Here is a 14,440-nt window from a genome sequence, read left to right as displayed (position 1 = left end):
CTTTGGTTCAATTTCTATAACTATAACAATCTTATTTTAAGTGATGATCTTACTTGAACTTGTTTTCGTGTCATGATTCTGCTTCAAGAACTTCGAGCCATCCAAGGATCCGTGAAGCTAGATCCATTTTTCTCTTTTCCAGTAGGTTTATCCAAGGAACTTAAGGTAGTAATGATGTTCATAACATCATTCGATTCATACATATAAAGCTATCTTATTCGAAGGTTTAAACTTGTAATCACTAGAACATAGTTTAGTTAATTCTTGTAAGACCCAAATATTTATTGTACATAATGTATTTATGGTGTACGATGCGTATACGAAGTGTACGAAGCAGGTACGTGTTGCTTGCTCGAACGTCGAAGAAAACTGGACGTTGTTTGAGGTACAAAGTGTGTACGTATCTTTTCAACCGCAAATAAAGTTTGAGTTGATGTTTCAAAGCCTTACCATTGGAAAGAATATCTTATTACGTTTCCAACGATATTTGGTTCATCGAAAACGGAGCTACGGTCAAAAAGTTATGGCCAAAACAAGTTTCTGAAATCTGACCTGCAGTGTGGAGCGGCGCGCGACCTTTTGGCGCTGCGCGCCGAATGGGTCTGATGCGTTTTTTTCAGCATTTTAAGTGTCTAAATGAAGGGTATTATGGTCCTTTCACTTGTGGACGGATTTGTGGCTTTTAGATCAGTTTTAGATCCACTTTTGGATCATTTTCAAGTCCACAAACACTCTCATCTTCAACCTCAAGTTCTAGAGAGAGAGAAGAGTGAGAAAGCTTGGGAAAGGGAAGAAGGAGCTTGAATCGATCAAAGGCCCGAGTGTTAAAGTTGTTCCTCTCGTTCACGGCTACGTCGTGGTTGTTGTGGTAAGCTCTAACTCCGATTTTCATTGATTGGATTTGATATTCAAAGTTAGGGTTTTGATTATGTGTTCTTGAATAAGACCCACTAGTTGGTGAATGGATGTTTAAGCTAGCAAATGGTGTTGAAGACCATTGTTGGTGGGTTTTGGGTGGATGATGAAATTGGTTAGTTAATAATCATTTTCGGGTGTTAATATCACTAGTTAACTTAATGAAAAGTGATTATTAGTGAAAACTTGCAAATGGGTGTTTGACTTGAAATTTGGTCAAAATGGGTTTTTGTATAAATTGATGCAAGTAGGATGTTTTGATGATGAAACTTTGAGTAAAATAGGTTGTTGGAACATAATCACAAGTTAATGGTGATTATGGGTGTTTTGGGCTAGATTTGACTTAGTCAAAGTGGAAGTAAGTGCTAATGGGTCGAAATTGCACTTATTGGTGTTTTGGGCATAAGCTAGAGTGTTTAGCTTATTTATTTGTGAATTACTTAGGTAATTGCATTTGGACAATTAGGAGCTCAAGCGGGATTGCTTTTCAAGTAATCGAGGTGAGTGGAATATTTATATGCTTATGTATATAATTTGGTTGCTTGTGTGCGGTGTGGTAAGTGACATCCGTTAGGACTCACTTTTCGGGGACCACAAATGGGGTTGGAAAATATAATGAGTGATATCCGCGTGGATAGCTCTTCGTTGACTATATTTGTTTTGCGTATGTGGCGAGTGATAAACGTTTGACCTATCGCTCTTTGTCGGCCACGTGTGTATGTGTGTGTTTGGTTATGTGACGAGTGATTAATGTTTGACCTATCGCTCTTCGTCGGTCACATGTGTGTGTTTGGGCATGTAGCGAGTGATTAACGTTTGACCTATCACTCTTCGTCGGCTACATGTGTATGTTTAGATATGTGGTGAGTGATTAATGTTTGACCTATCGCTCTTCGTCGGCCACATATGTGTGTTGGGGTAAGTGGTGAGTGTTATCCGTTTGGGGATCCGCTCTTCGTTGGCCACTTATCGTGGGATGGTAAGCGGTTCCGCTTTTCGTCGGCCATCCTTGTGATTGAGGTAAGTGTTAACGTTTCGGTTGCACTTTTCGTCGGCCTCATGGTGCGTAGTGGTGAGTAGTTAACGATTTTGACCTACTACTCTTCGTCGGCCACTTACGCGTGCGATGGGTGGTGAGTAGTTAACGATTTTGACCTACTACTCTTCGTCGGCCACCATCGAGTCGAATGTCGACATTGGGTATATTGGGATGTGTAATTTTATTAGCATTGTACGTATTCGTTTTTTGGCATGTATTATTGTTGAGATCTCTATACTAATGATGTTGACTTGTTGTACGTACGATTAATCGTTTATTTGTTATTGCGGTTTGCTAATGTTATTGTGTTGTTGTGTAGGTGTATGAAAGTAATTGGATTATGTATGTATGCGTATAAGTATTGCATTCACTAAGCATTAGCTTACCCTCTCGTTGTTTACATTTTTAGGTCCGAAGGCGGACGTGGCAAGGGTATGCTCGGGATTAGATGATTTTCCCATTTTTGATGCTTGCTTGGATTCGACCTAGGATTGGGTAGTTTATCCCCAACATCATGCTCGTAGTTTGTTGGAACTTAAACTCATTGGGTCGAAGTTGTATTTTGTATTAAAAGGGGTATTTTGGGCATATGTGGGCCCGCGATGTAAAACTCGTTTTAATTAATTAATCATGTTAGTTTTACTTATATTAATGTGTTGTAAAAAGCGTTTCGTCTGAAAGTGTCGAGAACGAGTCTATCTTTTTCGCATTTAAAAAGCCCGGGGACAGGCCGTTTTGGCGCGGCGCGCCAGATAGGGGGCGTGGCGCGCGGGGTCACTGTACAGCAAATTTTTTTTTTGTTTGTATTTTCACGGGGTTTGGTCGAGGGTTGGTTTGGGTTGTTACAAGTGGTATCAGAGCATGGTCTAAGGGATTTAGGTGACTTGACATAGGCGCCTAGACTTAGACTTTTGTGTGTGCTATTATCGGGACTTGTAGGATTACGGGTCGGTTCGGGTTTCTAGTTAGTGCCTTTGAGAATAGGTGCTTTAACTATGTGTTGTTTATGTTGATACTAATTGTGTTGTTTTGTGTTGAATATCTAGCGAAATGGTTGTTGTATTCATGAGTTCGGCACGGCGTGTGAGCGTAATAATGCGTCGCGAAATTACGGTTGCAAGCCAAGTCATGCAAGTGATGTACAACAAGTATTGGACTAGATGGGATGCACGAACGTTGGCATACTTATGTGATGTGATTATTGTTCGTGGCGGTGTATGTGATTTACTTGTGTTGCGTTCCTAACCAAGTTCATTTCTTAGAATGAAGACGAGGAACGGACATGATAATGGTGATCAAAGCGACGACTCCGAGTTCACGGCTAAGGTTGAGGCCATCTTTAAACGTCAAAAAGCGGAGTTTCTCGAGGATGTTAGAAAGGTGTTCCAGGAATTGGTTGATGGGCAAGTAACCGAACTAATCGACGAACGAGTGGATGCCGCGATCGAAAAGGCATTCGAGGCTAGAAACATTTACCCTCGTGGTGAAGAGAGCGATGGTAACGGTGGACATGGAAGGCGGGACTTCCATTACAAGAACTTCAAGGATGCTCAACCTCCTATGTTTAATGGGGTGAGGGATCCGTTGAAGAGTACATGTTGGGTTTTCGATATCGAGGGGGCTTTTCGTACTAGTGAATGTCCTCCCGAGAAGAAAACGAGGTACGGGTCTAGCATGTTACGTGAAGTAGCCAAGTTGTGGTGGGATGACAAGATTCAATTGTATGGCGAGGAACAATGTATGAGCTTGTCATGGGATGAGTTCAAAGAGGAGTTCTTTAACGAGTACCGAACTTCTTCCGACCTTGATAAAATCCGGGACGAGTTACACAATTTGCGACAAGGTTCGATGGACTTGGTTACTCTCAAGTCTACCTTCTTGGCAAAGACTCGTTTTTGTCCGGAGTATGTTGGTGACGATCACAAGTTGATGAAAGATTTTTACTGTACGATGAATGATGAATTGAAGGGTAAAATTAGTCGGGGAATGGCTAAGTCTTTTGAGGAGCTATTCGAATTGGCTCGGGGTTTCGAACCGGAGGTGTCGAAGCCAAGTGTGTCTGATGTTAGTAAACGGAAGTCCGAGACTACGATGCATTCGAACAAGAAAAGTAAGAGTATTTCCGAGGGTCGCGGGAGCATGAAAAGGAGTGGCAACGGTGGTTTTGTGCCCACGTGTTATAATTGTGGCGAACGAGGTCATTTGTTGCGCGAGTGTACGAATGCAAAGTCTAACAAGGTTATGTGTTTTAATTGTCAAAAGGAGGGACACCGAAGGTCGACGTGTCCGGATTTAGTTAGTGATGCATGAGAACCTGACGATGGTGTTCAGGTAATTTTTCGACTATCTTATTGAAACGTACTTATGATGTTGTTTGTTGCATTTTGTGTTAGTGCGTAGTGTAATGAGGGGTAGTGTTCCTCATGGAATTACCCTATGTTGTTGATCCAGTTGTCGGGCGAAGGGCATAAGACTTGGTGCAACCAAGCATTCCTTGATATTTGGAAAATGTTTATACCAAGCCACATGGGTGGGTTTTGGTGTTCGAATGATAGAGCGTGTTCGCTCTCGTGTAGAGGTTGTTAAACCGTGAGGTTCGTCGGGTGGGTAAAACCCGAGAGATCTAGTGTTGATCTCGACGTGTATTGGTGAAGGAGTCTACATGACGCGACGTTAGGTGCCTTTTTCCATACCTACAAGCGTAGTGTTCGACTTCGATGGTGATGCGGTTATGTTGTACTTAGGGTACCCAAGATAAACCCTTAGGTACATGAGTGACTAGGTGAAACTTTGATTAGTTACGGCAATCGGAGAATTTGCAAGGTTAAAGTTTGGGTAAATTATGGTACACTTTTCGTTCGAAGTGTTTGAAGATAGGTTTTTAGTGTGAGATTTCGGATGATGCTCATAGTGGATCTGAAATTTGTGTAGGGACCTAGATTTGGTCGGTTTGCGGTAGAGTACAATTTCGGTTAAAATTGTACTTATGATTTTGGACTTAAATTATCACCGAGGTGGTAATGTGGTAAATCTCGTTGAGAGGTAATGGACGTGTTTGACGAGCAAGGTGAAATCCCTCGGTTAAGGGATGTGTGTGTCGGATTCTCTTCTAGAGAATTATTGTTTTGTGCCTATGTGCGATATAGGTTGTTCTTGCTCGGTTGTGATGGCGATATTCGCGCGTGCGGATATTTCGTGTGCGAAAATTCCTAGATGTGTGGAATGATTCCAAGTATGCACATATACTTAATTTGTTTATATGTATTGTGGCAAGTGTCATCCAATTGTGAGGGTTCACTTTTCGTTGGCCACGGTTGAAGTGTGATAAGTAGTAAGTGTTATCCGTTAAGATTCACTTTTCGTCGGCTACTTATTGGTGTGTGGAATGCGTTTTCCGTAAGGGATCGCTTTTGTTTGGCCATGTGTGGGTAGAGGTAAGTGTGATCCGTAAGGATGCGCTTTTTGTCAGCCTCTTGTTGCGTAGTGGTAAGTGGTTAACGTTTGATCTACCGCTTTTCGTCGGCCACGTACGCGTAAGGATGTGGGGCAAGTGGTATCCAATCGTGAGGATTCACTTTTCGTCGGCTCCATTGTGTTGTTTATTGGCCATGTTATTGGTGTGTTGTTACTTTAGCGATGTACGTGATAAGGGTACGCTAAAGGGATTGCTAACTTGGTACGAGGATATGGAATGTTAGCTTGTTTATGTCATGCGGTCGAGGCATGAGTTTGTCCCGGTTCGGGGACGAAGCGAGACTTAGTGCTCGGTTTGGTAGAATTGGTGAATCACGGATGATGATTCTAAACGGAAAGGTAACCTTGTGTAAGGTCGCCTAAAGGATTTTTATGAAATCTTCGAATTTGGGGGAAATGTTGTGGACATCGAGTTTGGACGCATGTCGAAGGACCATGGATTTTGGTACTTGCTAATTTAAGTGACGAGGATCACGAGGACGTGATCGATTCTAAGTGGGGGAGAGTTGTAAGACCCAAATATTTATTGTACATAATGTATTTATGGTGTACGATGCGTATACGAAGTGTACGAAGCAGGTACGTGTTGCTTGCTCGAACGTCGAAGAAAACTGGACGTTGTTTGAGGTACAAAGTGTGTACGTATCTTTTCAACCCCAAATAAAGTTTGAGTTGATGTTTCAAAGCCTTACCATTGGAAAGAATATCTTATTACGTTTCCAACGATATTTGGTTCATCGAAAACGGAGCTACGGTCAAAAAGTTATGGCCAAAACAAGTTTCTGAAATCTGACCTACAGTGTGGAGCGGCGCGCGACCTTTTGGCGCGGCGCTCCGAATGGGTCTGATGCATTTTTTTCAGCATTTTAAGTGTCTAAATGAAGGGTATTATGGTCCTTTCACTTGTGGACGGATTTGTGGCTTTTAGATCAGTTTTAGATCCACTTTTGGATCATTTTCAAGTCCACAAACACTCTCATCTTCAACCTCAAGTTCTAGAGAGAGAGAAGAGTGAGAAAGCTTGGGAAAGGGAAGAAGGAGCTTGAATCGATCAAAGGCCCGAGTGTTAAAGTTGTTCCTCTCGTTCACGGCTACGTCGTGGTTGTTGTGGTAAGCTCTAACTCCGATTTTCATTGATTGGATTTGATATTCAAAGTTAGGGTTTTGATTATGTGTTCTTGAATAAGACCCACTAGTTGGTGAATGGATGTTTAAGCTAGCAAATGGTGTTGAAGACCATTATTGGTGGGTTTTGGGTGGATGATGAAATTGGTTAATTAATAATCATTTTCGGGTGTTAATATCACTAGTTAACTTAATGAAAAGTGATTATTAGTGAAAACTTGCAAATGGGTGTTTGACTTGAAATTTGGTCAAAATGGGTTTTTGTATAAATTGATGCAAGTAGGATGTTTTGATGATGAAACTTTGAGTAAAATAGGTTGTTGGAACATAATCACTAGTTAATGGTGATTATGGGTGTTTTGGGCGAGATTTGACTTAGTCAAAGTGGAAGTAAGTGCTAATGGGTCAAAATTTCACTTATTGGTGTTTTGGGCATAAGCTAGAGTGTTTAGCTTATTTATTTGTGAATTACTTAGGTAATTGCATTTGGACAATTAGGAGCTCAAGCGGGATTGCTTTTCAAGTAATCGAGGTGAGTGGAATATTTATACGCTTATGTATATAATTTGGTTGCTTGTGTGCGGTGTGGTAAGTGACATCCGTTAGGACTCACTTTTCGGGGACCACAAATGGGGTTGGAAAATATAATGAGTGATATCCGCGTGGATAGCTCTTCGTTGACTATATTTGTTTTGCGTATGTGGCGAGTGATAAACGTTTGACCTATCGCTCTTTGTCGGCCACGTGTGTATGTGTGTGTTTGGTTATGTGACGAGTGATTAATGTTTGACCTATCGCTCTTCGTCGATCACATGTGTGTGTTTGGGCATGTAGCTAGTGATTAACGTTTGACCTATCACTCTTCGTCGGCTACATGTGTATGTTTAGATATGTGGTGAGTGATTAATGTTTGACCTATCGCTCTTCGTCGGCCACATATGTGTGTTGGGGTAAGTGGTGAGTGTTATCCGTTTGGGGATCCGCTCTTCGTTGGCCACTTATCGTGGGATGGTAAGCGGTTCCGCTTTTCGTCGGCCATCCTTGTGATTGAGGTAAGTGTTAACGTTTCGGTTGCACTTTTCGTCGGCCTCATGGTGCGTAGTGGTGAGTAGTTAACGATTTTGACCTACTACTCTTCGTCGGCCACTTACGCGTGCGATGGGTGGTGAGTAGTTAACGATTTTGACCTACTACTCTTCGTCGGCCACCATCGAGTCGAATGTCGACATTGGGTATATTGGGATGTGTAATTTTATTAGCATTGTACGTATTCGTTTTTGGCATGTAGTATTGTTGAGATCTCTATACTAGTGATGTTGACTTGTTGTACGTACGATTAATCGTTTATTTGTTATTGCGGTTTGCTAATGTTATTGTGTTGTTGTGTAGGTGTATGCAAGTAATTAGATTATGTATGTATGCGTATAAGTATTGCATTCACTAAGCATTAGCTTACCCTCTCGTTGTTTACATTTTTAGGTTCGAAGGCGGACGTGGCAAGGGTATGCTCGGGATTAGATGATTTTCCCATTTTTGATGCTTGCTTGGATTCGACCTAGGATTGGGTAGTTTATCCCCAACATCATGCTCGTAGTTTGTTGGAACTTAAACTCATTGGGTCGAAGTTGTATTTTGTATTAAAAGGGGTATTTTGGGCATATGTGGGCCCGCGATGTAAAACTCGTTTTAATTAATTAATCATGTTAGTTTTACTTATATTAATGTGTTGTAAAAAGCGTTTCGTCTGAAAGTGTCGGGAACGAGTCTATCTTTTTCGCATTTAAAAAGCCCGGGGACAGGCCGTTTTGGCGCGGCGCGCCAGATAGGGGGCGCGGCGCGCGGGGTCACTGTACAGCAAATTTTTTTTTTGTTTGTATTTTCACGGGGTTTGGTCGAGGGTTGGTTTGGGTTGTTACAATTCTAAACTTGTTCGCAAACAAAAGTTAATCCTTCTAACTTGACTTTTAAAATCAACTAAACACATGTTCTATATCTATATGATATGCTAACTTAATGATTTAAAACCTGGAAACACGAAAAACACCGTAAAACCGGATTTACGCCGTCGTAGTAACACCGCGGACTATTTTGGGTTAGTTAATTAAAAACTATGATAAACTTTGATTTAAAAGTTGTTATTCTGAGAAAATTATTGTTATTATGAACATGAAACTATATCCAAAAATTATGGTTAAACTCAAAGTGGAAGTATGTTTTCTAAAATGGTCATCTAGACGTCGTTCTTTCGACTGAAATGACTACCTTTACAAAAATGACTTGTAACTTATTTTTCCGACTATAAACCTATACTTTTTCTGTTTAGATTCATAAAATAGAGTTCAATATGAAACCATAGCAATTTGATTCACTCAAAACGGATTTAAAATGAAGAAGTTATGGGTAAAACAAGATTGGATAATTTTTCTCATTTTAGCTACGTGAAAATTGGTAACAAATCTATTCCAACCATAACTTAATCAACTTGTATTGTATATTATGTAATCTTGAGATACCATAGACACGTATACAATGTTTCGACCTATCATGTCGACACATCTACATATATTTCGGAACAACCATAGACACTCTATATGTGAATGTTGGAGTTAGCTATACAGGGTTGAGGTTGATTCCAAAATATATATAGTTTGAGTTGTGATCAATACTGAGATACGTATACACTGGGTCGTGGATTGATTCAAGATAATATTTATCGATTTATTTCTGTACATCTAACTGTGGACAACTAGTTGTAGGTTACTAACGAGGACAGCTGACTTAATAAATTTAAAACATCAAAATATATTAAAAGTGTTGTAAATATATTTTAAACATACTTTGATATATATGTATATATTGTTATAGGTTCGTGAATCAACCAGTGGCCAAGTCTTACTTCCCGACGAAGTAAAAATCTGTGAAAGTGAGTTATAGTCCCACTTTTAAAATCTAATATTTTTAGGATGAGAATACAAGCATGTTTTATAAATGATTTACAAAATAGACACAAGTACGTGAAACTACATTCTATGGTTGAATTATCGAAATCGAATATGCCCCTTTTTATTAAGTCTGGTAATCTAAGAATTAGGGAACAGACACCCTAATTGACGCGAATCCTAAAGATAGATCTATTGGGCCTAACAAACCCCATCCAAAGTACCGGATGCTTTAGTACTTCGAAATTTATATCATATCCGAAGGGTGTCCCGGAATGATGGGGATATTCTTATATATGCATCTTGTTAATGTCGGTTACCAGGTGTTCACCATATGAATGATTTTTATCTCTATGTATGGGATGTGTATTGAAATATGAAATCTTGTGGTCTATTATTATGATTTGATATATATAGGTTAAACCTATAACTCACCAACATTTTTGTTGACGTTTTAAGCATGTTTATTCTCAGGTGATTATTAAGAGCTTCTGCTGTCGCATACTTAAATAAGGACGAGATTTGGAGTCCATGCTTGTATGATATTGTGTAAAAACTGCATTCAAGAAACTTATTTTGTTGTAACATATTTGTATTGTAAACCATTATGTAATGGTCGTGTGTAAATAGGATATTTTAGATTATCATTATTTGATAATCTACGTAAAGCTTTTTAAACCTTTATTGATGAAATAAAGGTTATGGTATGTTTTAAAATGAATGCAATCTTTGAAAAACGTCTCATATAGAGGTCAAAACCTCGCAACGAAATCAATTAATATGGAACGTTTTTAATCAATAAGAACGGGACATTTCAGTTGGTATCCGAGCGTTGGTCTTAGAGAACCAGAATTTTGCATTAGTGTGTCTTATCGAGTTTGTTAGGATGCATTAGTGAGTCTGGACTTCGACCGTGTTTACTTGAAAAATGATTGCTTAACAAATTTTGTTGGAAACTATATATTTTTAACATGTGAATATTATGTGATATATTAATCTCTTAACGCGTTTGATATTATGTGATAGAGGTAGACATCTAGAACAAGTCCCATTGACTCACCTAATAATAATGAAGAGTCAAATGTAAATTGGAATGATTCGTGGACTGATTCACAAGTTCCCGAAGAGGAACCGGAAGAAGAGTCGGAACCGGAAGAAGAATCGGAACCGGAAGAAGAATCGGAACCGGATGAAGAATCGGAACCGGTGGGGGAAATAATAAAACGGTTAAGTAAAAGAAAATCCTCAACCAACCGACCAAGGTTAATTATGGTCAATGGTGTTTCCGCCAAGGAAGCAAAATATTGGGAGGATTACCAATTCTACGATGAATCGGATTCCGACGAGAATTCCGATGATGTTATAGAAATTACCCCAACTGAATTTAAAAAGACAAAAGAAAATAATAAGGGAAAGGGCATAAAAATAGAGAAATCTAATTCCAACCCCGATGAACTTTATATGTATCGTCAACCCCCGAAGTCCTTAAGTTGTAACAATGACCCGGGAACCTCTAAACCACCAGGTTTTTCTAAACCAATGTGGAAAACGACGGCTCATATTAGGGGAACATCATATATCCCTAGAAACTTGGCAAAAAGAACCAAAACCGAAGAATAAGAAACAAGCGAGTCGGAATAAGATAGTTGTATTCGTATGGTGTAATATATGTAATATAGTGTGCTTATGCTTTATGATATATGTAAAAATTGCTTGTATTAATAAGTATTTTTTTTTATGAATCTAACTCTTGTCTATTTTACAGTATAAAAACACAAAATGGATAGACAACCCAATATTTTAAGAGACCTACCCGGATACATGATTGATGAAATCTTGTCTAGAGTCGGTCAGAATTCTTCGGCACAATTATTTAAGGCGAGATCAGTTTGTAAGACATTCGAAGAACGTTCCAAGAATGCCTTGGTTTATAAAAGGCTTTCGTTCGAAAGATGGGGGATATCACATTGGGAAATCCATAAGTTACGATGTGTTTACTTTGACGCATATATTGCGGGGAACCCAAATGCTATTTTACGCAATGGGTTAAGAAATTATTTTGACTCAATATATCCGAATATTGGACTTCGTGATTTAGAAAAAGCGGCTAACATGCAACATAAAGAAGCATGTTATGCTTACGGATTAGTAATGTTCGCTTCTCACCAAAGTGAGAACAAGAACATCGGGCTACAACTATTAAACAAAACGTTCCCACAAGTGACGGAGTCGGTAATTGGGGTAAGAAATGAGGTTTTTAGATTGTTACGGGACTGTTGGACATTACGTAACCCTCGTCCCTTTGACGACGTTACAACACGCTGTCTTATCAACGGCCATAACGGTTATGTTCCACAAGACCAAGGATGGGAAGTAATCCTAGTAAAACCAGAATGCATGACTTGTTTTTGGACGTATGAATTACGTGTCTTTATTGCCTTTGCTGAACGACTTGTGTACTAGCTAGAATTATCTTCACAACCATCTTGTATCAAATTTATTGTGTGCTATATTTTATGCTATATGTAAAATAAGCGGTATTGTAAGTTTGTAAAATATTGTGTAAAAGTTTGAACGCGAAATATTATTATAATCAGTTTTTCATATAGAATTGTAGTAGTTGAATTGTATATTAGCTACTAAGTATGAACTTAACGGGTAAGTACTACCCGAATTTAAACTTATAAAACGCTAATATGAAGAAAAAGCTTTTATAAATAAGTTCATATTATGCTACGAAATACTATTAACTACTCTTAATATTCTGTATGATTAACTTGTTCCATTTGACTATTTTGAAGGAAATGGCACCGACTACTCGACACACCGTGAATATGAATGAAGAGGAATTTCGTACTTTTCTAGCTTCAAACATAGCCGCAGTACAGGCTGCGCTACATACCAACAATAACCTTGGATCTAGCAGTACAGGAAATCGTGTAGGATGCACCTACAAAGAATTCACTGCCTGCAAACCTTTGGAATTTGATGGAACCGAAGGACCGATCGGATTGAAACGGTGGACCGAGAAGGTCGAATCGGTGTTTGCCATAAGTTAGTGTACTGAAGAGTACAAAGTGAAGTACGCTACGCATACCTTCACAGGTTCTGCGTTAACATGGTGGAATACCTATCTAGAGCAAGTGGGACAAGACGATGCGTACGCACTACCGTGGTCAGCATTCAAGCACTTGATGAACGGGAAGTACCGTCCCAGAACCGAGGTCAATAAGCTCAAGACAGAACTTAGAGGGTTACAAACCCAAGGATTTGATATTATCACGTACGAAAGACGATTCACAGAATTGTGCCTATTGTGTCCGGGAGCATTCGAAGATGAGGAAGAGAAGATCGACGTGTTTGTGAAAGGATTACCAGAAAGAATCCAAGAAGATATAAGTTCACACAAGCCCGCCTCCATACAACAGGCATGTAGAATGGCTCACAAACTAGTGAACCAGATTGAAGAAAGAATTAAAGAACAGACTACTGAAGAGGCCAATGTGAAGCAAGTTAAAAGAAAGTGGGAGGAAAACGGTGATAAGAATCACCAATACAACAACAACAGCAATTACAACAATAATCGCAACAATTATCCCAACAATCGCAACATCAATCGCAACTACAACAAACGGCCCAACAACAACATCAACTACAACAATCATCCCAACAACAATAATAACCGCAACAACAACAACAATCACAAGCAGCTATGCCAAAGGTGTGAAAAGTATCACTCGGGGTTCTGCACCAAATTTTGCAACAAGTGTAAAAGAAATGGTCATAGCGCGGCGAAGTGTGAGGTCTACGGACCAGGGGTTAATAGAACGAAAGGAACAAATGGTGTTGGAACGAGTAATGGCGGAGCAAGTAGTGTCGGAGCAAGTTATGCCAATGTAGTTTGTTATAAATGTGGAAAACCGGGCCACATTATTAGAAATTGCCCGAACCAGGAGAACACGAATGGACAAGGTCACGGAAGAGTTTTCAATATTAATGCGGCAGAGGCACAGGAAGACCCAGAGCTTGTTACGGGTACGTTTCTTATTGACAATAAATCTTCTTACGTTTTATTTGATTCGGGTGCGGATAGAAGCTATATGAGTAGAGATTTTTGTGCTAAATTAAGTTGTCCATTGACGCCTTTGGATAGTAAATTTTTACTCGAATTAGCAAATGGTAAATTAATTTCAGCAGATAATATATGTCGGAATCGAGAAATTAAACTGGTTAGCGAAACATTTAAGATTGATTTGATACCAGTAGAGTTAGGGAGTTTTGATGTGATAATCGGTATGGACTGGTTGAAAGAAGTGAAAGCAGAGATCGTTTGTTACAAAAATGCAATTCGCATTATACGAGAAAAAGGAAAACCCTTAATGGTGTACGGAGAAAAGGGCAACACGAAGCTACATCTTATTAGTAATTTGAAGGCACAAAAACTAATAAGAAAAGGTTGCTATGCTGTTCTAGCACACGTCGAGAAAGTACAAACTGAAGAAAAGAGCATCAATGATGTTCTCATTGCAAAAGAATTTCCCGATGTATTTCCGAAAGAATTACCGGGATTACCCCCACATCGATCCGTTGAATTTCAAATAGATCTTGTACCAGGAGCTGCACCAATAGCTCGTGCTCCTTACAGACTCGCACCCAGCGAGATGAAAGAACTGCAAAGCCAATTACAAGAACTTTTAGAGCGTGGTTTCATTCGACCAAGCACATCACCGTGGGGAGCTCCTGTTTTGTTTGTCAAGAATAAAGATGGTACATTCAGGTTGTGTATCGACTACCGAGAGTTGAACAAACTTACCATCAAGAACCGCTACCCACTACCGAGAATCGATGACTTATTTGATCAACTACAAGGCTCGTCTGTTTATTCAAAGATTGACTTACGTTCCGGGTATCATCAAATGCTGGTGAAAGAAGATGATATTCCAAAGAC

Source organism: Rutidosis leptorrhynchoides, chromosome 11, assembly GCF_046630445.1.
Source record: "Rutidosis leptorrhynchoides isolate AG116_Rl617_1_P2 chromosome 11, CSIRO_AGI_Rlap_v1, whole genome shotgun sequence".
NCBI classification, from domain to species: domain Eukaryota; kingdom Viridiplantae; phylum Streptophyta; class Magnoliopsida; order Asterales; family Asteraceae; genus Rutidosis; species Rutidosis leptorrhynchoides.
Note: the sequence above shows the minus strand (reverse complement) of the source record.